The following is a 24,155-nucleotide window of genomic DNA, read 5'->3' as shown; positions in this document are numbered from 1 at the left end:
CAATTTTTGCCTCAGGCAGCAGGAAGGCTAGGTGCTTCCCTACCCCTGGCCACAAAAGCACTGAGGGAAGGGGGGCCCAAGCTGAACTCTTGCACCAGGGTCCATGAGCCTTTAGCTGGGTTGTGCCAAGTTTTTAAGTTAAATTCCTGTGTATAAGGGATAACTAGATGATTGCTGGGGGTCTGATTTCTGGGACCCCCACAACCAAGAGAACAGGGGTGTTGTTTCCTCATTTTAATGGGGTGGCAGGTCATGCATGCACACTGCCACTCCTTTTATTCTATATGGGAGCACTGGAGAAAGGAAAAAATGAAGGGAGGAAGCACAATTTTGTTTTTATTATTATTTTGTGTGTTTTCTGTCTTGAGTGTTCCTTTAAATCAAATAATTTCCAAAGATATAAATGACTTTGTTTTATAGGACTAAGTTCAATGTTTTTACAACCTTTATTTCAATAAAACATATAGGGAGTCATTTACTATCAGTTTTCTGACGATTATCTGTCAAGGATTGCAAAGCAAAGGTTATTTGTGCCGCTATCTGCGATTTTTCACCACTCACACCAGGTCTAAAAAAGGGGGCATGGCGTTGGCGGGGAGGGGGGACAGGCCAGCAGGACTTCTACGCCTGTTTTAGGCATAAAAAATGGTCTAAATGTAAGCCAGCAAGGAAGCTGGCTTAGATTTAGACCGGTGGTGGATGCGCCAAAATTATGTTGAGCCTGTAACCCTTCAGATGCTTTTGCCATAACCAACGACAGACCCTCTTTGGTCACCAAATTATATGACAGCTAGTTTTCAGGCTCCTGTCCCTTATGGCAAATAATCCAGTGGCCATGTTTGATCCATGTGGTTTTAACTCTAATACATTTTGAAAGCAAAATACCAGTCGGTTCATAGTATGAGGAGGGATCCTGGACCTCATGGAGGGATAAACACGGGTTAAAATTGCGTTGCACTGCACAGTGATGTATAATTAGATAAAAATTTGTCATAGCTGTCAGAGATGCAGAATAAAAATTTCCCTAACTGAACGTGTTAGCTGGAAGTCTGTGACTACAGATGAGCAAAGTTTTTGAAAAATTTGATTCGGTTGCTTTGCTGAATTTCACAAAGAAATTTGATTCATGACGGATTACATTGTCACAAAGCACATTTCTATGTATGTAGCGGGTGCAATGACGGTAAACGGCGATTACGCCACCCCCCTCATTGAACCATTCATATGCCACTTTCATCGCTGATCGTGGCATCTGGGTCTACAATTTAGGTCTTTCAGGGGTTAATCAGGGTAAAAATAAAATTTATAAATAAATATTCTCCTTATCCATTTGCTCTCATAGAGGCTGACATGGACATCTTGATTGAAGACACCAAGCAAAATCTTGCATGGTGATGTGATGAAGTCATCACCACGGCATGGTGCCACTATGGTGACATCATACGTCATCCCTTGCAGTTTCTGCAATCAAGATGGACATGACCACCTCTTCAAGCACAGATGAATGAGGTGATTAAGTTTTTTTATTTTTTTTTACAACCATTTCAGACAAAATTGATTTGTTACCATGAAGCGTGAAGAAATTTGTTTTCGTGGCAAATCAAATTTTCCCTAAAATTCGGATTAAAGTCAATTCAAAGTAAAATCAATCAAAGACTTTGATTCGCTCAATACTAGCCGTGACAAATTTTATTCCATTAGGTGAACAATTTGTGTGGTTCATTCTGATAAAGAACCATAAGAATCTTATATTTTGCTGTAATTTGTGGATCGTGGACCCATTCAAGTCAATGAGTTCATATCCGCAGCACGGAGTTCACATTGCCGGTGTCCATGTATTGCAAACACGCTGTTTGTGTGAATGGTCCTGTTAATGATCCCTAAATAAGAGAATCTGGCAAACCAAGGCCACTGGACTGTTTAAATTGAGCCAGTAGCTTCTATGGGGGTCTGGGGAAATGTAAGTGTCACAAGAATTAGGAAAAAAATCAGTAAGCTGATTTGCCCTCTTAAGGACTGAGACACTTTTTCTTTTTTCCTCCCTGTCTTCCAGGAGCCACAACTTTTTAACATTGTTATTCACATAGTCATAAGAGGGCTTTTTAATGACACCATTTATTTTCCCATATCTTGTACTGGAAAGGAAGAAAAATCTTTGTGGGTGGAAATTGAAAAAAGAAAAAAAGCCACAATTCCACCATGGTTCTTTGCATTTTGTTTTCAAAACATGTTAAAAATGGCTTGCAAGCCTTATTCTGTGGGTCATAAATATTATGATGATACCAATCATAAGCGCCTTCCAGTCAGTGCTAATGCACTCTTACCCTGGGGTCCGCATCCTGGACATCCATTTAAACAAGCGGCATAAGTCTGATGAAGGCCAATGTGTGGCCGAAACGTCACATTGTACACAGCCGCAATACCAATTAAAAAATCCTTTTCTTGCAACTCAATTGCTGGAGTTTCTATATTTATTATAAGACGGGATGGGAACCCGACTTCCAGCGGCAAACGGACGGCAGAGTGCCACGAAGTTTTGCTTAGATACCAAATTTATGTCTTTTTTTAATTTTTTATTAAAGTTTGCTATTTGTTTGCATTTCATATTATGACCTCATAACTTTTTTTATATACTTTTGTCTACGTAGCTGTGTGAGTTTTGTTTCAGGGAAAAATGCTGTTTTTATTGGTTTCATTTTGAGGTAAATATGACTTTTTGATCAATTTGTATTCATATTCCATTACGGTATTCACTGCGAAGGATAAGTATTCTTACAGTTTGCTAGTTCAGATACAGCAAAACCTAGTATTTTCATTTTATTATTGTTTATTTTTATATGTAAAATTGAGAAACAAACAGAAATGAAATTAAGTTTAATATAAACAGATATAAAAGTAAGTTCAAATGATCAGAAACTACATCACACTTTATAAGTCCCATCCTGACTCCACAGGGCCGTTTTGTTTCTGACTGTCTATTTGTGTACATAAGCTGGCTTATAACTCCTAATTCTGGGATGCACAACCTTTTTATGTCTAAGGACAGCATAGTCACATGGAACCATTCCCAAGAAAGGAAAAAAAATCCAATAAAAAGGTATTACCATCTAAGATCTAAATATCTTAGGATGTAACAGACCGTTTCAGCAGACAAGGGGTTAAAATCCGTTTAGGCGATATGCCCCTTTCTGAGAGACAGGCACAGCTACTGCAGGATACACCAAACTCCCGAACTGGATACAAAATAGGACTCCAAACTGGAACCTCACGAATAGCTGCTAGCAGACGAACAGGAATCAGCTTACACTCCTGGCAATCAATCTCTAAACAGCATACAGCGGATCCCCCCAATAACGAGACAAGGCTCCGTGTTGAGGGTCAAGCAGTGGTCTGACTGTACTTCACGTACAGCCTCTTTTATTCATAAACCACAAACATAGTACTGCCCACAGGGGTTTGAAATACAACCAATCAGTAATTTACAACACATACAATGTAACTACAGCAACCAATCGTTCACGCCCCCAGAGGACCAGAATGAAGACTGTGACATAGGACAACATATCCACACAATGCATCATGGTCTCCTCCTCTCTGTCCCGGAGACAACCTGAGGAGCAATCCAATTATCTCTGAGGACAAAGGGAGATCGCCAATACACATGTGAGGACAACAGAACAGACATCACCATTTAAACACACAATGGGACAATGGCACAATAGAAACACACCCAGCATTTCCTCCCAAGCTGACAAGTTACACTTATTATAAATTGTTACAACTTTGTGAGTTTACATAGGCCATACATATAACTAACATCAATTTAAACAGTATAACTTGGGGACAAACCTATCCAAAATTCACTTGAATAGGTTCAGGGGTTTAAAAGTTAGTATATGGCCCATAATCCAGGGGCAAGAGGCCAGCAGCCAGTCCTCTCCAAAACCCAGTGGCGAGGTTGGTTTCGCCACACTTAGGTTCTGTTTCCAGGACTCCCATGTGTTGGGAGAATGGGGTTCGCTTCACCTTAGCTCATGTCTCTCTCTATTATACGGTATGTAAATCGCTGACACAGTTGAATGCTCCCCTATTCCCATAAAATACAATAACATAGGTACACATGTGCTTGACCACCTTTGCATTTATTCTACTCCTTACTGGAATACCAAATCTGCCAATTTATGTGTGTCCCAGATGTGGCCACACAGTACACCATTAGTACTTACCTGCCCCGGCTCCTGCATTATGTGCCATTCTTCTTAATTCTGGCATGGAAAACAAAAAACAAGCATGTCTGTGACCAGGTGGTTGGGGCCACATAGAATGTCCCCCTCCTTGCCACAAGTTGTGGACCGCTGTGACTCTGGCCTTTATTTGGATCTTGATTTGGAACAGCTTCTTCATACCATAGTCTTTCTATTTCCAGCCAGCGATATACTTTTTTTTATTTTTGGGGGGTTTTTATTTTGAGAAATGCAAGTATTTTTCAGGTTGATTATTTCAGGAAAAGCATTGTCATTAAAATGAATTAATAAGAACATTTCTTTAATGGCTTTACAATTAAATGACTTTACAAGTAAATAAAATAAATGAATAATGAACTGATTAATTCTGTTATCATCTTTAAACCAGACTTATAGCCATTTCTCAAAACAAAATTCAAAATTAGCTGCATATTACAATTTTTAGGGTATCAAGAGGTTTTGTAAGCAATATTGTACCAAAGCAAATGTTTATTTTTATTCAATAAAATATTTTTTTTTGTTAGCATCTTTTGTGTTCACATTAGGTAGAAACAATTGTTTAAGGCACGGGGCTATTAAGGAAGTACAGTCCATAGTTAATTGGGATTATACTGGAATGTATTGCCACATGTCCTATGTTATAGAACTGAAAGGGCCTTAAAGGAAACCTGTCACCAAAAAATGCAGTTAAATCTGCAGGCAGCATGTTAAAGAGCAGGAGGAACTGAGCAGATGGATAGTTTTGTGGGAAAAAATTCAGTAAAAAAATGTTTTTTCCATTTTATCTGCACCCCTGTGAAGAGATATCGGTACAGGGAGGAGGTGTTGACAGCTATCTCTGTATGTACACTTATACACAAAATACTATCACTGATAACGCCTTCCTCCTGTTCCAATAGATATTCACAAGAGATGGACAGAGCAAAAATATAAATGTATAAATTACAGTTTTTTTTTAAATCTTTTCCCATAAAACTATATATCAGGCTGCTCAGCTTCTCCTGCTCGATAACACAGAGTTGTCAGATTGCACTGTATTTATACATGACAGGTTCTCTTAATGGCTGTCAACTTATGGAGTAATTTATATGATTTTATTTTTCTCCATAAATATAGGGAAAAATGTACAAAAAAAACAACAATTTGGAATTTTTATAAAAACACCATTCATGTTTCACACATGTTTCTGCATGTAGTTTTAAAAACACAGACCATCATAGATCATAAAATTAGAGAAAGTGTAAAGGACAGATAGGACTTCTCGCTTTTGAATTCACTCCTGGTTTTGGCTTCGCATGCAGAAACCTGACCTCGTGGATGTACCCTAAAATGCCTATTCTTGTGCACAAAATGGACAAAAATAGGACATGTTCTATAACTTGTAGCACATTTGCACAGATGCGAACAGAAAAACGAATATGCATTTGATCCTAAAAAATTTGGATTGGATGCGGACCAAAAATGCTGTTATGTGCATAAGGCCTAACATGTAGTAGAACCTTTATTATAGACTACTGACAATACATTCAGAATTTTCTACTAGGAATAATAGAAGAATGGCACAATATAGCGAAAATATGCTCCATAATTGTTCTTGCATGGGGAATGCAAGTAATTACTAAAACTTAACAATCATATATCCTATATAATAATATATAAAACATATATCAGGAGAAATGACAAGCCTTCTTTATGGCTCATACACACAACTGTTAGGTGTGTTGCGGTCTGCAAATTGCACATCAGTAAAACTTGGATACCAGCCATTCAGCATTTTGCAGAACGGAAGGGCTGGTCCCTAATAGAACAATCCTATCCTTGTCCATAATGCTGACAATAATAGGACTTGTTTTATTTTTTTGCGGAACTACCATGCGGGCACAAAATGCACATGAAGTAATTTCCATTTTTAGCGGCCTCATTGAAGTAAATTGCTCCACATACGATGTGCAAAAAAATGGAACGGACACAGAAAACAAAAAAAATTAAAATTTTGTGTGCATGAGCCCTAAAAGATACCTTCACACACAATTTTCATTTTTCATAGCATTTCTTTACAAGTGTTTTTGGTATTGTTATAGTTAGGAATGAGTGAAGCTCGGGCCGAACACATCGGGATGTTCGGGTGCTCGACCCGAGTATAATTGAAGTCAATGGGAGAACCCGAGCATTAAACCAGGCACCCGCTGCTCTGAAGAGGGGAGGGTGCCTCGTTTATTGAAATATGTCATAAATTGATGGAAACACCACCAAAATGGTTTGGGAACAGCATGGGGAGGATTTCTGGATGCATCTTGGACTACCAGGTCACTGCTGGGAACAATTTTGTCCGATTAGTACGCCACTTTTACAGACTGACAATAATATGCACAAAACCTAAGATGAAATAGATTTTAGAGGAAAAATTGTTAGGAAACATCATTTCCTGTATACTTACTTGTATATAAAGCGCAAGTGCTGCCAAAAATGTTGTTGATTTTCGGAACTGGGGCCATGATTAAGTGGGACGGCCGGTGGCATCCGCATTACGTCACTAGAGGGGAAATTCGTGGATCGGCGCAAGACGAACCACAGTGAAAGCATTTGCCAAGAATATTTTTATTAATCAACAATGAAAGTCGGAGGTTCGAAGACGATCCGACAGGCGATCCGCCGAGCAGCTTCCGGGAAACCAAAGTCTTTTGGTTCTGGGGGGAGTATGGTTGCAAAGCTGAAACTTAAACTAATTGATGGAAGGGCACCACCAGGAGTGGAGCCTGTGGCTTAATTTGACTCAACACGGCAAACCTCACCCGGCCCGGACACGGAAAGGATTGACAGATTGATAGCTCTTTCTTGATTCTGTGGGTGGTGGTGCATGACTGTTCTGAGTTGGTGGAGCGATTTGTCTTGATAATTCCGATAACCAACAAGACTCCTCTATGCTAATTAGTTACGTGACCCCCGCCGGTGAGGATTGTGTTGACCAGACTCTTATGGGAGAGTGCCTGCTGCTTAGCTGACCATCGAAAAAATTATGGTTGAGGGCCTGCAGGTGAGCTGAACATCACAAACATTATGGGTGAGGGCCTGCTGCCGCTTTGTTGACTCTAGATAACTTCTGCCTTATCACACGTCCCCGTGACGTTGATGATCCATTTGGATGTCTGCCCTATCAACTTTCGATGTTCTTTTATGCGTCTAACATGGTGACCACGTGTAACGGGGAATCAGTGTTTTATTCCGGAGAGGGAGCCTGAGAAACGGCTACCACATCCAAGGAAGTCAAGCGGGGGGCGCGCAAATTACCCACTCCCGACTTGGGGGGGGGGGGTAGTGACTATAAATAACAATACAGGACACTTAAGAGGCCATGTTATTTAAATGAGTAATAAAAAATTACAGGGAATGTCACTGTTATTTAGGATGAGGAAACGTTATACAGGACAGGTACCACAAGTAATGTCACTGTTCGCAGCGTCTACGCAAAAAGCAGATGTGGGCCTGGTAAGGTCACTGTCAGAAGCGGACACCGTCTATTGAAAAATTACATTTTATGTCACAGATTTTTTTTTGGGAAGCACACACGTTACACAGCAGATGTGGGCCTGGTAAGGTCACTGTCAGAAAAGGACACCATCTGAAAAGTTTTTTGTATAAAAATCTTCCTATTATACTCCCTACACTGTCTGTCCCTTCCTATGCACAGCTCTCCCTTACACTGAGCAATTTAGTGCAGGTTGCGCTACAAACATATATTGCTGCTGTCACACACAATAGTCCTTACAAGGACTTTTTGGTCTCTGAAACATTTTGTACAGAAAGAATATTCAATTACACTCCCTACACTGTCTGTCCATTCCTATGATCAGCTCTCCCTGACTTTGAATGAGCCGAACATGCTTCATCGGGTGCTATATAGCACCCGATTACGCGTTCCGGCCAGCCAATCACTGTAATGCCAGTAACTAACATGACTACGGCATTACAGTGAGGGTTTCTAAACTGTTCTCTGGCAGAAAATAGATGGATAAGCAGGTTTATAAGTGACCACAAGGATCAGGCCAACTCTGAAATCCTCAGTCCCACCCTGGGACCTAACAATAGTTCTCAATGGTTGGAACCCTTTGAACCTATGCAAGATAGCTGTTTAAGACATCTATCCCAAAAAACTGTCTTTCTAGTGGCGATAACCTCAGCCCATAGGTTAGGTGAAATTCAAGCTTTAACCACCCCAGAACCTTACCTTAAAATTTTAAATGATAGGGTCATCCTCAGGCTAGATCCAACCTTCTTACCAAAGGTGGTTTCTGCGTTCTATCTAAATCAGGAAATTATATTGCCTACCTTTTGTGTGGATGCAAAAAATGACAGGGAAAAAAACTTCCACTTGATAGATATCAGGCATTCTCTTCTGATCTATTTAGAAGCTACCAGTGGATTTAGGCAAGACGCTAATCTGTTCATACAATTTGCCGGCCGAAACAAGGGCAAGAAAACTTTTAAGACAACGTTGGCCAGATGGATAAAATCGGCAATTAGGGATTTTCCTACCAGTTGCAGGGAATAGCATGTCCTCAAGATATCAGAGCCCATTCCACCAGAGCAGTTGCAGCTTCGTGGGCAGAACACGCAGAAGCCTCTATCGACCAGATTTGCAAGGCGGCTGCATGGTCAAATTCTTATACCTTTTGCAAAGACTAGAGATTAGATATTGCGGGAAACCATGACCAGAGGTTTGAATGGAAATTTCTCCAAGCCGTGGTCCCTAAGTCTGTATATTAATCTGGTATTACTCTATGTGGTGCTGTCATGGAGGACATCCTGGAAAGCAAGAATTAGTCTTACTATTAATTGTATTTCCAGGAGTCCGACATGACAGCACCCGGAGTTCCCTCCCTTAATTTCCCTTTAAGGTTATTATTTCATTATTATTTTGTTTAAAGGGGTTTCAGTAGATATCAATTATTGGGTGATAATTAAAAAAACACTGGTGTGTGTGGTGTGGGTGGGTGGGGGGATTTTAGCCTCTCTCTGTTTCCTGTCACAATAGTGGGCGGGGAGATATCCTCCATGTGGTGCTGTTATGTCCGACTCCTGGAAATACAATTACCAGTATGACAAATTCTTACGTTTCTTTCAGTTTTCTTTTTCTTTTAATGCATTAAAATTGCATCATAATGTCTAATTAATAGGGGCATGGGGGTGTAAATGCATTTACAGTATAATAGTCCAATGGCAAACAAGAATAAAGGCAAGAAACACTTACAGTCCCATTTTTAAAATGAACCATGTAAATGGAAAATGGATTATAGGTTTTGTGAAAATCTCCCTAAAAGTGCATATTAGCATTGGATGTTGACGACTGATGTTTTTATGTCACATATTATAATATCTAGAGGAAGCAGATGTTGTTCCCAGTTTTATTCATGATATGTAAATATATGTCAATCATGTCACATGCAGAGATCTACCATCTCATCCTACTATATCGATATGAATGTTTCCAACATCCAAATATATTTATTAAATTCTAGTATATTCCTGTTATTGCCTTTAATTGCAGCAGTTTCTCCTTTAGGGTCACATGGGTAACATCTATTTAGTGAAATCCAAACAGTGCTCTACTCAGTCTTTTGTTCATTTGTATTATAATAATAATAATAATAATAATAATAATAATAATAATAATAATAATAATAATAATGATAATAATAATCTGGGACAAACTGGCAATACAATCCACTCGGAAAATTCCAGGTGGGCCGATAGCCCTTTACTATGAAGAGACCAGCGGTGCCCAGCCTGTTGTTCACACTTCCCATTTTCTTTGGCGGCCTTGTACCAGTACACATGGCAGGGCTGCTGCACTGACACTTTGTAGTGTATGACTAAGAGCATCGGCCTGTGCGATGTGTAGACTGTAATACATATTACAACCCTTCTGGCCCTGCTGCACTTATGATAATGAGAGGGCAGCATGAAAGACAGCTTGTATTACTGTTTAGATATCACGCAGGTCGATGCTTTCATTATCATACAATACAAAGTGTCAGAGCAGTAGGACAGGCAATCGTGTTTGGGCCAATCACCTTTATTATGCTGTCAGCCACAGGCGCCCTCAGTTTAAACTTTGTGACATGATAATGGCATAGCAGCAGTAAAACTACTATGTGTACTTAAATGGGAGCCAAAATGTGTCCTACTCATGATCAATGTGCTGGCAGTACAGCCTGCCGTCAGATCCTTTGACACCTGGTGACTAGACACAAGTCAGTCACACAAGACTTTATTAAAAGTCTGCTCTCTGGGTTCCTCTGAGACTGCCTGTACATAAACCTCATCCATCCAGCATTAACATGTCTCTGCCAGATGCCTTCATAACTCCTCCTCATGCATGCTAGTGCCCAGGCCAGCCCAGTGTCTCTCATCATCCGATCAAAGGAGCTCAGTCAGGCTACCTGGTTAACTGGTGGTGTCAATGTAGTAGTGTGATGCAGGGCAGAGAGGGGAATGGCTGATATGACTGGGTGGTGTTGGCCATCTTAGGACGCAGGCCACTTGGGTTGCTGGGTGGCATAACGGAGGGGATATAGCTGGGGGGGGAATTAATGAGGGGACAGTTTTGGAGGGCATTATTGGGGGGGGGCATTACTGAGGAGACATTAGTGAGGGGACATTTATGGTCGGGACATTACCAAAGAGACTGCTGGGAGGCATTTCTGGGGGGACGTTGCTGGGTGGCATTACTGAGGGGATATTGTTGGGCAGGGGCATAGCTATAGGGGAAGCAGAGGAAGTGGCTGCTTTGGGGCCCAAACTCAGAAGAGGCCCACCCAGGAGGAGAACCAAAATATTTTATTGTAAGGGCCCCCTCAGCACTATTATACAATGACATTATATACAGTGACACAGCAGGAAATGGACAGAGAGGCTGCCGGGCCTAATCTAAGAGAGCAATCTTGACTAGCGACAGGAGTGAGGGTTGGACAGGAGGAGAAGGTTGTGAAGAAGTAGCCGGAGAAGGCAGGGCATTCAAAAATTTGCTGGGGGGCCCAGTCATTTCTAGTTATGCCACTGTTGTTGGGGGGGGGGGGGGCATTACTAAGGGGGCATTACTTAGGGGACATTACTAGGGTCACTGTGGGAGACATTGCTAGGGCACTATGGGGTCATTGCTGGGGACATTACTTGGAGATATTACTGGGGTCATCACTTTGGGGAAATTACTGGGGTCATTGTAGGAACACTACTGAGGCACTGTGGGGGACATTACTGGAGGCAGTGTGGGACATTGTTTGAGGCACTGTGAAGGACTTAACCTCTTCTGGACACATGACGTGCCATCGGGTCCCCATGGGGCTGTAGGGGGACCCAATGGCATGGAAGGCCGTGCGATGCCTTCCTGAGGCATCGGCGCTGCCTTCCTGTGGCGAGCCTGTGAGATCCAGCCCCCTGGATCTCACAGGCCGGAAGCTGTATGAGTAATACACACAGTATTACTCATACAGCCAATGCATTCCAATACAGTAGTATTGGAATGCATTGTAAAAGGGATTAGACCCCCAAAAGTTGAAGTCCCAAAAGTTGAAGTGGGACAAAAAATAAAGTAAGAAAAAAGTTGAAAAAATAAAGTTGCCCCCCCCAAAAAATTAAAAGTTCCAAGTAAAAATAAGCAAAAACGTCATTTTCCCCAAATAAAGTAAAAAAAAATTGGTAAAACATAGGAAAATAAAAGTATACATATTAGGTATCGTCGCGTCCGTATCGACCAGCTCTATAAACATATCACATTACCTTACCCCTCAGATTAACACCGTAAAAAAAAAAACCATTTTTTGTCACCTTACATCACAAAAAGTACAACAGTAAACGAACAAAAAGGCGTATGCCGACCAAAATAGTACCAATTAAACCATCACCTCATCCCGCAAAAAAAAGCCCCTACCTAAGACAATCTCCCAAAAAATAAAAAAAACTATGGCTCAGAATATGGAGACACTAAAACATCATTTTTTTTTGTTTTAAAAAAAGCTGTTATTGTGTAAAACTTAAGTAAATTAAAAAAGTATACATATTAGGTATCGCCATGTCTGTATGGACTGGCTCTATAAAAATATCACATTACCCAACCCCTCAGGTGAAAAAAAAACGGAGTAAAAAAAGCAATTTTTTGTCACCTTACATCACAAAAAGTGTAATAGCAAGCGATCAAAAAGTCATACGCACCCCAAAATAGATCCAATCAAACCATCATCTCATCCCCCAAAAATAATAGCCTACCCAAGATAATCGCCCAAAAACTGAAAAAACTATGGCTCTCAGACTATGGAGACACTAAAACATGATTTTTTTTGTTTCAAAAATGAAACCATTGTGTAAAACTTACATAAATAAATAAAAAGTATACATATTAGGTATCGCCGCATCCGTATCGACCGGCTCTATAAAAATATCACATAACCTAACCCCTCAGGTGAACACTGTGAAAAAATTTAAATAAAAACTGTGCAAAAAAAGTCATATTTTGTGTCACGAGGGTGTCAAGAGCCACGCCTGACTCCGTTGTACCCGGGGTCAGGAGGTTGCAGCGGTTGGCTGCGCACTCTATGTAATATAGGGCTGTTTCCTTATGGTAGCTTTCTGGGTTTGCTTTGCAAACCCTTTTGGCTCACTCAGGGATCCGTAGCTCCTTCTCCTCAGCTGTTCCTTGTCCAGCACTCCCAAACCTCCTTATATTCCCCTCTCACACTTCTCTGGTTGCCAGAGATAGAGCTTCCTGCCTGGACATCTATTCTGACCCTCTGGAGTTGTGTTGCTGCGTTCTCTGATTGTTGATCCAGAACGCTATCCTCCGGATCCCTGTTGGACCTTTGTGGACTGCTGTGGTCGCCCACCTGGGTGTACGTGTTTGTATGTATTGTCTGTCCTCTCCCTGGTGTTTCCCTCTTAGTTCAGTGGTGCGGACTAGCGATTCCACCGGCCCGTTCACTATCTAGGGCTCATTTCAGGGAAAGCCAGGGTTTAGGCACGTGATCGCCGCACGGGTGAGGAACCCGTTTAGGGACGTCAGGGCAGTCAGGTGCCAGCTGCAAGGTGAGTCAGGGGTCACCACCTTACCCTCTCCCTTGGGCAGGGCTTTCCCTTTTCCCTCCCTGTGTGTGACGCCGGTCATTACATTATCTCTGGCCCTTATTTTGTGTAGGTAAAAAAAAAAAATTTACCTACTTAGAAATCCAGTATGGATCAAATTGCTGCTCTGTCCAAACAATTTCATGGCCTGTCTTTGGAGGTGGCAACAGCAGCAATTACAACAGACCGCAAGCCCAGCGGTTGCTACTGGTAACCAGGTTGTAGCGGAACCCAAGGTCCCTCTCCCTGACGGATTTTCTGGGGGAAGGGACAAGTTTTTGACATTCCGTGAGGCCTGTAAATTATACTTTAAACTGCGCCCTTACTCCTCTGGTAATGAAGAACAGTAGGTGGGGGTTGTTATTTCCCTGCTGCAGGGGTACCCGCAGTCCTGGGCGTTCTCTTTACCTACTGATTCCCAGGTGCTTCGGTCAGTGGATGAGTTTTTCGGGGCCTTGGGTCTCATATATGACGACCCTGACCGAGTTGCACTGGCTGAATCAAGATTACGGAGACTCCTACAAGGAGAGCTGCCGGTAGAGGAATATTGCTCTGACTTCTGTAGGTGGGCTACGGATACCCAATGGAACGACCCGGCTCTCAGGAGTCAGTTCTGCTCTGGGTTATCCGAAAGGGTTAAGGATGCGCTTGCATTATATGAGACCCCCTTTTCCCTTGATGTGGTTATGTCCCTTTCTATCCGAATAGATAGACGCCTTAGGGACAGGTTGAAAAAACCGGAGCAATTGGTAACCCCTCCCAAGCAGCAGTTAGTCTGTATGGACTTAGACGAGCCTATGCAGCTAGGAGGAACTACTCGTCAGGTCCGTCCTCCTGTGGCTCGCCGCAGGCGTGTGGTTTGTTTTTTTTGTGGGGAGAGGGGTCATTTCATTAATGTCTGTCCTTCTTTCCTCAGAAACAAAAGACCGTCGGAAAACTACTAACCCCAGGCTGTGTGGAGGATGTCAGCCGGGGGGTATACAATTCCTCCATACGTACATCGCAATTTGTGTTGCCAGCGGTTATTGTTTTTGGTGATAAGACTATTTCTTTCTTTCTAGACAGTGGAGCAGGGGTAAATTTGATAGATGCCCATTTTGCCCGCACTATGGGTTTGTCTCTCTGTACGCTACAGAGACCTATTCCCATATTTGCTATTGATTCTGCTCCCCTGTCTCAGAGAAACCTCACCCACATTGTTCATAATATACACCTTCGGGTAGGGGACCACCATAACGAGATGCTTTCATGTTATGTTCTGGAGGGGCTTCCCACTCCGGTAGTGCTGGGTCTTCCCTGGTTGGTAACGCACAATCCAGTGGTGGATTGGCAGGCCAGGGAGATATCGGAGTGGAGTGAGCAGTGCAGAGAAAATTGCTTAAATAGCAATTGCTTAGTCGCCTCCATAACTACCCTACCTACATTTATTTCAGATTTTGAGGACATTTTTTCTGAAAAGGGTTGTCAGAAGTTACCACCTCATCGTCCTTATGATTGCCCGGTTAACCTGATTCCCGGCGCAAAATTACCCAAGACCAGGTTATATAATCTTTCAGGTCCAGAGAGTCAAGCCATGAAAGATTATATCTCCGAGAGTTTGGCTAAGGGACACATCAGACCCTCTTCTTCACCCGTGGCTGCAGGGTTTTTCTTCGTTAAAAAGAAAGATGGGGGCCTGCGTCCTTGCCTAGATTTTCGCGAATTAAATCGGATAACCATCCGAGACCCATACCCTCTTCCTCTCATTCCTGACCTGTTTAACCAGATTGCGGGTGCTAGGTGGTTCTCCAAACTTGATCTTAGGGGGGCCTACAATCTGATTCGTATTAAGGAGGGGGATGAGTGGAAGACAGCTTTTAACACCCCTGAGGGGCATTATGAAAATCTAGTTATGCCTTTCGGTCTGACTAATGCTCCTGCTGTCTTTCAACATTTCGTTAATGACATTTTTAGTCATCTAATCGGCAGGTTTGTGGTAATATACCTAGATGATATTTTAATTTATTCGTCTGATCTGAGAACACATGAGGTGCATGTCAGACAAGTATTGCAGGTCCTACGGACAAATGAATTATATGCTAAAATTGAAAAATGTGTCTTCGCCGTTCAGGAGATACAATTCCTAGGTTACTTTTTCTCCGCTTCAGGTTTCCGTATGGATCCTAGGAAGGTCCAGGCAATTTTGGATTGGGATCTTCCTGAGAACCTCAAAGCACTACAACGGTTCTTGGGCTTCGCGAATTTCTATAGGAAATTCATAAAAAATTATTCACTTATTGTAAAACCCCTTACTGACATGACTAGGAAGGGGACTGATTTTTCTAAATGGTCTGACGCCGCTAAAGTTGCTTTTTCCTCTCTAAAAGAGAGGTTTACCTCAGCACCTGTACTAGTCCAACCTGATGTCTCTCAGCCTTTTATTGTTGAAGTCGATGCATCAGAGGTGGGAGTGGGGGCTGTACTGTCTCAGGGTCCGTCTCCTGGCAAATGGCGTCCTTGTGCTTTCTTTTCTAAAAAACTATCTGCAGCAGAAAAGAACTACAATATTGGCAATAGGGAACTGTTAGCTATTAAACTTGCGTTTGAGGAGTGGCGTCACTTTCTAGAGGGGGCAGTCCACCCCGTCACTGTGATTACGGACCACTAAAATCTTCTGTACCTCGAATCAGCTAAGCGTCTCACCCCTAGACAAGCTAGGTGGTCGCTATTTTTTACCAGGTTTAACTTTGTGATTACCTATCGTCCTGGGGCAAAGAATACCAAGGCTGATGCACTATCTCGTTGTTTCCCTGGAGGGGGTAATGTGAGTGATCCGGTGCCCATTCTTCAAAGAGGAGTGGTTGTTTCTGCGGTAAACTCTGTTCTGGAGGGGAAGGTGTTAGAGGCCCAGGGGGACGCCCCGGTCTCTTGCCCCTCAGAGAAATTGTTTGTACCGTTGAACCTATGTTTCGAATTATTAAAGGAACATCATAATTCGGCACTTGCTGGGCACCCGGCTAGTAAAGCAACCTTGGAGCTATTGTCTCGTCGTTTTTGGTGGCCAAGGTTGCGTCAGGATGTATTGGATTTTGTGTCTTCTTGTTCTACCTGTGCGCGCACAAAAGTTTCACATACACGTCCTGCAGGGTCTCTATTACCACTCGTCATTCCCAATAGACCATGGACACATCTGTCAATGGATTTTATCACTGACTTACCTTTGTCTGCGGGTAAAACAGTTATTTTGGTAGTAGTGGACAGGTTTAGCAAAATGGTACACTTCATTGCGTTACCCGCACTACCTAATGCTAAAACTCTTGCTCAGGTATTCGTCAGTGAGATCGTGAAGCTTCACGGGGTCCCCTCCGATGTTGTTTCGGATCGAGGTACCCAGTTTATTTCTAAATTTTGGAAAGCTTTTTGTTCCCGTTTGGGGGTACACTTGTCCTTTTCCTCAGCTTTCCATCCTCAGTTGAATGGACAGACTGAGCGTACCAACCAAAACCTGGAGACATATCTAAGATGTTTTGTGTCTGAAAACCAAGAGTTGTGGTCATCATATTTACCGTTAGCTGAGTTTGCCATAAATAATCGTCGTCAGGAATCCACTGGCAAGTCACCATTTCTTGGTGCATATGGTTTTCATCCCCAATTCTGTACTTTCAAAGAGGGGGGGTCTTCTGGGGTTCCCGAAGAGGAACGGTTTTCGTCATTTCTTTCATCGGTATGGCAGAAGGTGCAAGCTAACATGAAAAATATTGGAGGTAAATACAAATGCATGGCTGATAAGAGACGGTCGCCAGGTCCGGACCTAGGAGTGAATGACTATGTGTGGTTGTCTACTAGGAATATCAAATTGAAGGTTCCCTCTTGGAAACTGGGTCCTAGGTTTATTGGTCCTTACAAAATTGTAGCCATCATCAACCCCGTGGCTTTTCGCCTGGAGTTACCTCAGACTTTTAAAATCCATAATGTCTTTCATAAGTCGTTACTCAAAAAATATGTTCCACCTCTAGAACCGTCACCGCTGCCACCCCCTCCTGTTGTCGTGGATGGTAATCTAGAATTTCAGATATCCAAAATTATTAATTCTCGTCGGGTCCGCCGCTCTCTTCAATATCTGGTGCATTGGAGAGGTTACGGTCCCGAGGAAAGAATGTGGGTTCCTGCGTCTGAGGTAAACGCTGACAGGCTAGTTCGGGTTTTTCATGCCTCTCATCCTGAGAGACCTGGTCCTGAGTGTCCGGAGGCCCCTCGTAGAAAGGGGGGTACTGTCACGAGGGTGGCAAGAGCTACGCCTGACTCCGTTGTACCCGGGGTCAGGAGGTTGCAGCGGTTGGCTGCGCACTCTATGTAATATAGGGCTGTTTCCTTATGGTAGCTTTCTGGGTTTGCTTTGCAAACCCTTTTGGCTCACTCAGGGATCCGTAGCTCCTTCTCCTCAGCTGTTCCTTGTCCAGTACTCCCAAACCTCCTTATATTCCCCTCTCACACTTCTCTGGTTGCCAGAGATAGAGCTTCCTGCCTGGACATCTATTCTGACCCTCTGGAGTTGTGTTGCTGCGTTCTCTGATTGTTGATCCAGAACGCTATCCTCCGGATCCCTGTTGGACCTTTGTGGACTGCTGTGGTCGCCCACCTGGGTGTATGTGTTTGTATGTATTGTCTGTCCTCTCCCTGGTCTTTCCCTCTTAGTTCAGTGGTGCGGACTAGCGATCCCACCGGCCCGTTCACTATCTAGCCTCATTTCAGGGAAAGCCAGGGTTTAGGCACGTGATCACCGCACGGGTGAGGAACCCATCTAGGGACGTCAGGGCAGTCAGGTGCCAGCTGCAAGGTGAGTCAGGGGTCACCACCTTACCCTCTCCCTTTGGCAGGGCTTTCTTTTTTCCCTCCCTGTGTGTGATGCCGGTCATTACATTTTGTCATTTTACATCACAAAAAGTGTAATAGAAAGCGATCAAAATGTCATATGCACCGCAAAATAGTGCCAATCAAACCGTCATCTCATCCCGCAAAAAATTTGACCCTAAGATAATCGCCCAAAAACTGAAAAAAACTATGGCTCTCAGACTATGGAGACACTAAAACATGATTTTTTTTGTTTAAAAAATGAAATCATTGTGTAAAACTTACATAAATAAATAAAATTGTATACATATTAGGTATCGCCACGTCCGTGACAACCTTCTCTATAAAAATACCAAATGATCTAACCTGTCAGATGAATGTTGTAAACAAAAATAAAAAAATTTAAAAAACGGTGTCAAAACAGCTATATCTTGTTACCTTGCCTCACAAAAAGTGTAATATAGAGCAACCAAAAATCATATGTACCTTAAACTAATACAAACAAAACTTCCACCCTAGTTTCTAAAATGGGGTAACTTTTTGGGAGTTTCTACTCTAGGGGGGAATCAGGGGAGCTTCAAATGGGACATGGTGTCAAAAAAACTGTCCAGCAAAATCTGCCTTCCAAAAACCGTATGGCATTCCTTTCCTTCTGTGCCCTGTCATGTGCCCGTACAGCAGTTTACGACCACATATGGGATGTTTCTGTAAACTACAGAATCAGGGCCAGAAATATTAATTTTTGTTTGGCTGTTAACCCTTGCTTTGTAACTGGAAAAAATTGATTAAAATTAAAAAATTTACAAAAAATTTATATTTTGAAATTTCATCTCCATTTGCCAATAACTCTTGTGGAACACCTAAAGGCTTAACGACGTTTATAAAATCAGTTTTGAATAACTTGAGGGGTGTAGTTTCTTAGATGGGGTCACTTTTATGGAGTTTCTACTTTATGGGTGCATCAGGGGGGCTTCAAATGGGACATGGTGTCAAAAAAACCAGTCCAGCAAAATCTGCCTTCCAAAAACCGTATGCCATTCCTTTCTTTCTGCGCCCTGCCGTGTGCCCGTACAGCAGTTTATGACCACATATGGGGTGTTTCTGTAAACTACAGAATCAGGGCCATAAATATTGAGTTTTGTTTGGCTGTTAACCCTTGCTTTGTAACTGGAAAAAAAAAATTAAAATGGAAAATCTGCCAAAAACGTGAAATTTTGAAATTGGATCTCTATTTCCATTAATTCTTATGGAACACCTAAAGGGTTAACAATGTTTGTAAAATCAGTTTTGAATACCTTGAGGGGTGTAGTTTCTAGAATGGGGTCATTTTTGGGTGGTTTCTATTATGTAGGCCTCACAAAGTGACTTCAGACCTGAACTGGTCCTTAAAAAGTTGGTTTTTGAAAAAAAAAATTACTTCTAAACTTCTAAGCCTTGTAACGTCCCCCAAAAAAAAAAATTTCATTCCCAAAATGATCCTAACATGGAGTAGACATATGGGGAATGTAAAGTAATAACTATTTTTGTAGGTATTAGTATGTATTATAGAAGTAGAGAAATTGAAACTTGGAAATTTGCTAATTTTTCCCAATTTTTGGCAAATTTGGTATTTTTTTATAAATAAAAATGATTTTTTTTTTACCCCATTTTACCAGTGTCATGAAGTACAATATGTGACGAAAAAACTATCTCAGAATGGCCTGGATAAGTCAAAGCGTTTTAAAGTCACCACTGGTCAGATTTGCAAAAAATGACCTGGTCCTTAAGGTGAAATACAGTAATGCTGTGTCCTTAAGGAGTTAACTGGAAGCACTGTGGAGACATTACTGTAGTTACTGTTGTGGCCATTAGTGGGCCCACTATAGGGGACATTACTAGGGACACTATGGGGGCATTACTGGCAGCACTATGGGGTATTTTTTAGTACTGGGGCATTGTTATTACTGAGGTCAAAATAAGGGGCATTATTATTGCTGGAGACACTATATGGAACATTTTTATTATTTGGGCATTATTAATACTGGGTGCACTATATAGGTGTTTTAAGGGACATTAGTTCTATTGGAGTGCTATTTTCTCAGCAGTACATTTAGCGGTATTGTAGACCACCAGACTGAGCATTTTGCGTTGAAAAGGTGGAGAGGCTGATAGAAAAGTGAGGAATCTAAGATGTCTCTGCAGAGACAAGACATGAATGAAAGAATATGGCAGTCTTGGCTGAATGGAGATGAGAAAAAAGAAGGTCCACATCAGAGGAGAAGTCACTGGATGTAAGAGGTAGGTAATGCTGTATTCTCCTGTTTGTTTTCTACTGCTGGCAGGCAATATGCTGTTGGTAGAGCTGGTTTGCTGTTGTGATCTTAATCTTAAAAAAAATCACTGTAAAAAATGCACCAAAATAATACACAACTGACAATACTAGCTAATTCCTCAGGCCGATGTTAAAAGCTGAGAACTTTGGCAATATCTTCCAGTCAGGAACATATCAGAGCCCCTCATGCACCACGTCACGGTGTCTCAGCACGCATGGGGTCCTACCACTCAACTGCCCGTGGTGTGTGAACAGGGTCTGAACAATGCTAGAAATCAACTCACAGCCAGACTCTCACATGCCTCCATAGTGGTATCACCAGTGCACTATGAAGTAGGATAAAGCTGTGAGCTGCACCCACAAAAGACCATGTGACACAGAATCTACCATGTGCAAAAGAATGTTACCAACAAATCTGTGATCTTAATCTTACCTCCTCAGCTCTGTCCTCCATATCTTAATTAAGACAGTTGGAGAAGAAGGAGGAGGGCAGAACATGGCAGGAGGTGCTGGCCACTACAGAGTAGTGGTATTTGGACTACGATGGTATTTGGCTCTGCTAAGGTAGTATATTGTACTGCACTGTGACATGATTTATTTCTTCTGAAGATATGTTGATCAGTTTGTTGATGACAGCTGGTTGGCTCTGGATACATTGCATATTTAGGGGGAAACTTCCACAAGAAAGGCATATTAAAATTAAATATTATTTTTTATTTTGTTCTGTGACTGTGTACTGTGACTTTGAAAATAAAATAGAAAATGTTCCCTTGTAGCAGAAATCTCAGGGAAATAAAAGTTCTCAAATGGAGAGCAAAGCAAGCCAAGTTTTTTTATTTTATTTTGCTGCACAGATAATGTTTTTTCTACAATGTAGTCCTCATTAGAATAGTAGGTGGAAGATTGTCCTCTTGTCAGGACAGGAACTAACATGCACAGAGTGAGTTCAAAATATTATATTCAGAAAATATAAACAATAAATAACTGCACTAGCCTAAATGAACCAATTTTAAGAGCAGATATAGTATCTTAGATTTATGTTAAGATCAATGACTTATGGCCATCTTATTCTAAAGTGTACATCAGTAATCAATCGATACATAAAGGAGTTCTCTGTGAATTACTTAAAATGGCCACTAGCAACCTGTCCTAAAATGTGAACAGGACTGGTTGCCTCCGTTTTCAGAGATACCTAGGTGGAATAGGGGCCATAGCCACATGACACACTATACTCTGGCACATGCATATGCAACATATTGGTGAGTTCTCCTGTCAGACTGCTTAGTCAATATGGTATATCATAGGCATCATTACCATTTATTCTAGGCAGCTCTGCAAGTGGGAGCAACCAGTCTTACGCACATTCTAGGAAATATTAAAAAAAAAATTGTGATGACACTACCAAAAATTAGAATAGCATTTGTAATGTATTAAATACATGATTAAAAAATATACACAAAGGAGATAAAAGCAGGCTTAATGACACGAGCTACATAATACAAAGAAGTAGCAAGAGCTACATGAAAATCGTACATAACCTAAATATAAGGGGGTGAAATACATAATTCAAAATGAATAAATGAGCTGGATAATACAAATTATAACATATCTAGTTCATAGTTAATATCTACCTAAATACACATGCCACTATGGGAACTAGCAGGAGGAGAAAAAACTCATCCAATGCAGTTATCAATAGTAACCTAATACATTTAGTCCCACAAATATAGTGGATCAATAACCTACAGAACAACCTCACCAGGGATTACATTCAGTATACATACACATGGTAAAAGAGATTGAATAGCCCCACACGCTGAACACCATAATGTGCATTTCACCTCTATAGGCTTGGTCAGGAGGTGTAAACATATGAAAAACCTGAGTATATACAGTGCCTTGAAAAAGTATTCATACTCCTTGAACTTTCCACATTTTTTCAAGTTACACCCACATACTTAAAGGGGTTCTCCAGGAATTAAAAAAATGAAAATACTTAAATATTATTTTATAATAAATATATTCACAAATACCCTTTCATTACTTAGAATGGCTTGTTTTGTCTAGAGAGCAATCATTGGGAGAAATAAAATGGCCGCTGTCCTATCAGTACACACAAAATCTGTCCTAATCACACACAGGAGGACAAGTTACTTCACCACAATAAGCCATAGTGCTGCCTCATCCTCCTCTCTGCTCTTCTTGTCAGGAATCATGGTCCTGATTATAGTGATGAGCGCCAGGGGCAATATTCGAATTTGCAATATTTTGCAAATATTTGGTAGAATATTTGTCATATTCGCGAATTCGAGATTATTTTCTTGATCGCAAAAAATCGGCATTGTAATAGCGTAATGCGCGCAAAATACAGGTGTGGGTCACTATAGCTACATTTTTCAAGCTGCTAAAGTTTCCTGAGACTGGAGAAAATGGTTGGCACGGCAGAACATTACAATAGCTTTATATGCAGATAGAGTGCTCCAATATATTCGTGATTGCCAAATCGGCACTAATGATGCAAATACGTGCAACTTCACATTTTAACAGGTCTGACTACTAATTAGTGATTAGTGCACTAAGTATTGTTGTGAACTTGTGACATCACAGCACTATGTATGTATGTATGTATGTAACATACATACATACATACATACAGGAGGAAGCCGGATTGTTCCGGCGATACGCGTTGGGCGTTCTTTCACTCTTCCAGGTCCACTGCACCAGCAGGTTTATGTAGGTTTGACTCTCCAATTTAGACCTCATCATGGTCTGTCTGCATTTCTAGTGGTCTCACCTCATTTCATATTTGCTATATGTTTTGTATTGGATTTTTATATGCTGGTTTATAATGTATATGCCCTATCTGTGGCATCCCAGTGGACCTGCATGTGTCGGTTACATATATTATATTGCATACTGCACTTTGCTCTAATTGTATACAATTTTTAATGTGTATCTGTTGGTGTGTCTAATAAACTTTATATATATTTTTATATTGACTTATTGTCGGATGTGCATATATGGGGTAGTTCTTGTGACTCTCTCTTGGGTCCGGTGATATTGTTTCATGCTCTTTTCACCACCCTTTGCACTCCGCGTATTATTTGGTGTGCCCCCTGTTTTCTCAATACATATACATACATGCATACAGCACTACAGTGGATATAAAAAGTCTACACACCCCTGTTAAAATGTTAGGTTTCTGTGCTGTAAAAAAATGAGACAAAGATAAATCATTTCAGAACTTTTTCCACCTTTAATGTGACCTATGAACTGTACCACTCAATTAAAAAACAAACTGAAATATTTTTAGGTGGAGGGAAGAAAACTAAAAAAACGAGAATAACGTGGTTGCATAGGTGTGCACAACCTCATATAACTGGGGATGTAGCTGTGTTCAGAATTAAGCAATCACATTCAAAATCATGTTAAAGTGCCTCTGATTAACCCCAAATAAAGTTCCGCTGCTCTAGTTGGTCTTTCCTGAAATTTTCTTAGTCGCATCCCACAGCAAAAGCCATGGTCCACAGAGAGCTTCCAAAGCATCAGAGGGATCTCATTGTTAAAAGGTATCAGTCAGGAGAAGGGTACAAAAGAATTTCCAAGGCATTAGATATACCATGGAACACAGTGAAGACAGTCATCATCAAGCGGAGAAA

This window comes from Bufo bufo, chromosome 3 (assembly GCF_905171765.1).
Source record: "Bufo bufo chromosome 3, aBufBuf1.1, whole genome shotgun sequence".
In the NCBI taxonomy this organism is placed as follows: Eukaryota; Metazoa; Chordata; class Amphibia; order Anura; family Bufonidae; genus Bufo; species Bufo bufo.
The sequence above is the reverse complement of the archived record's forward strand: the minus strand, read 5'-3'. Positions refer to the sequence as shown.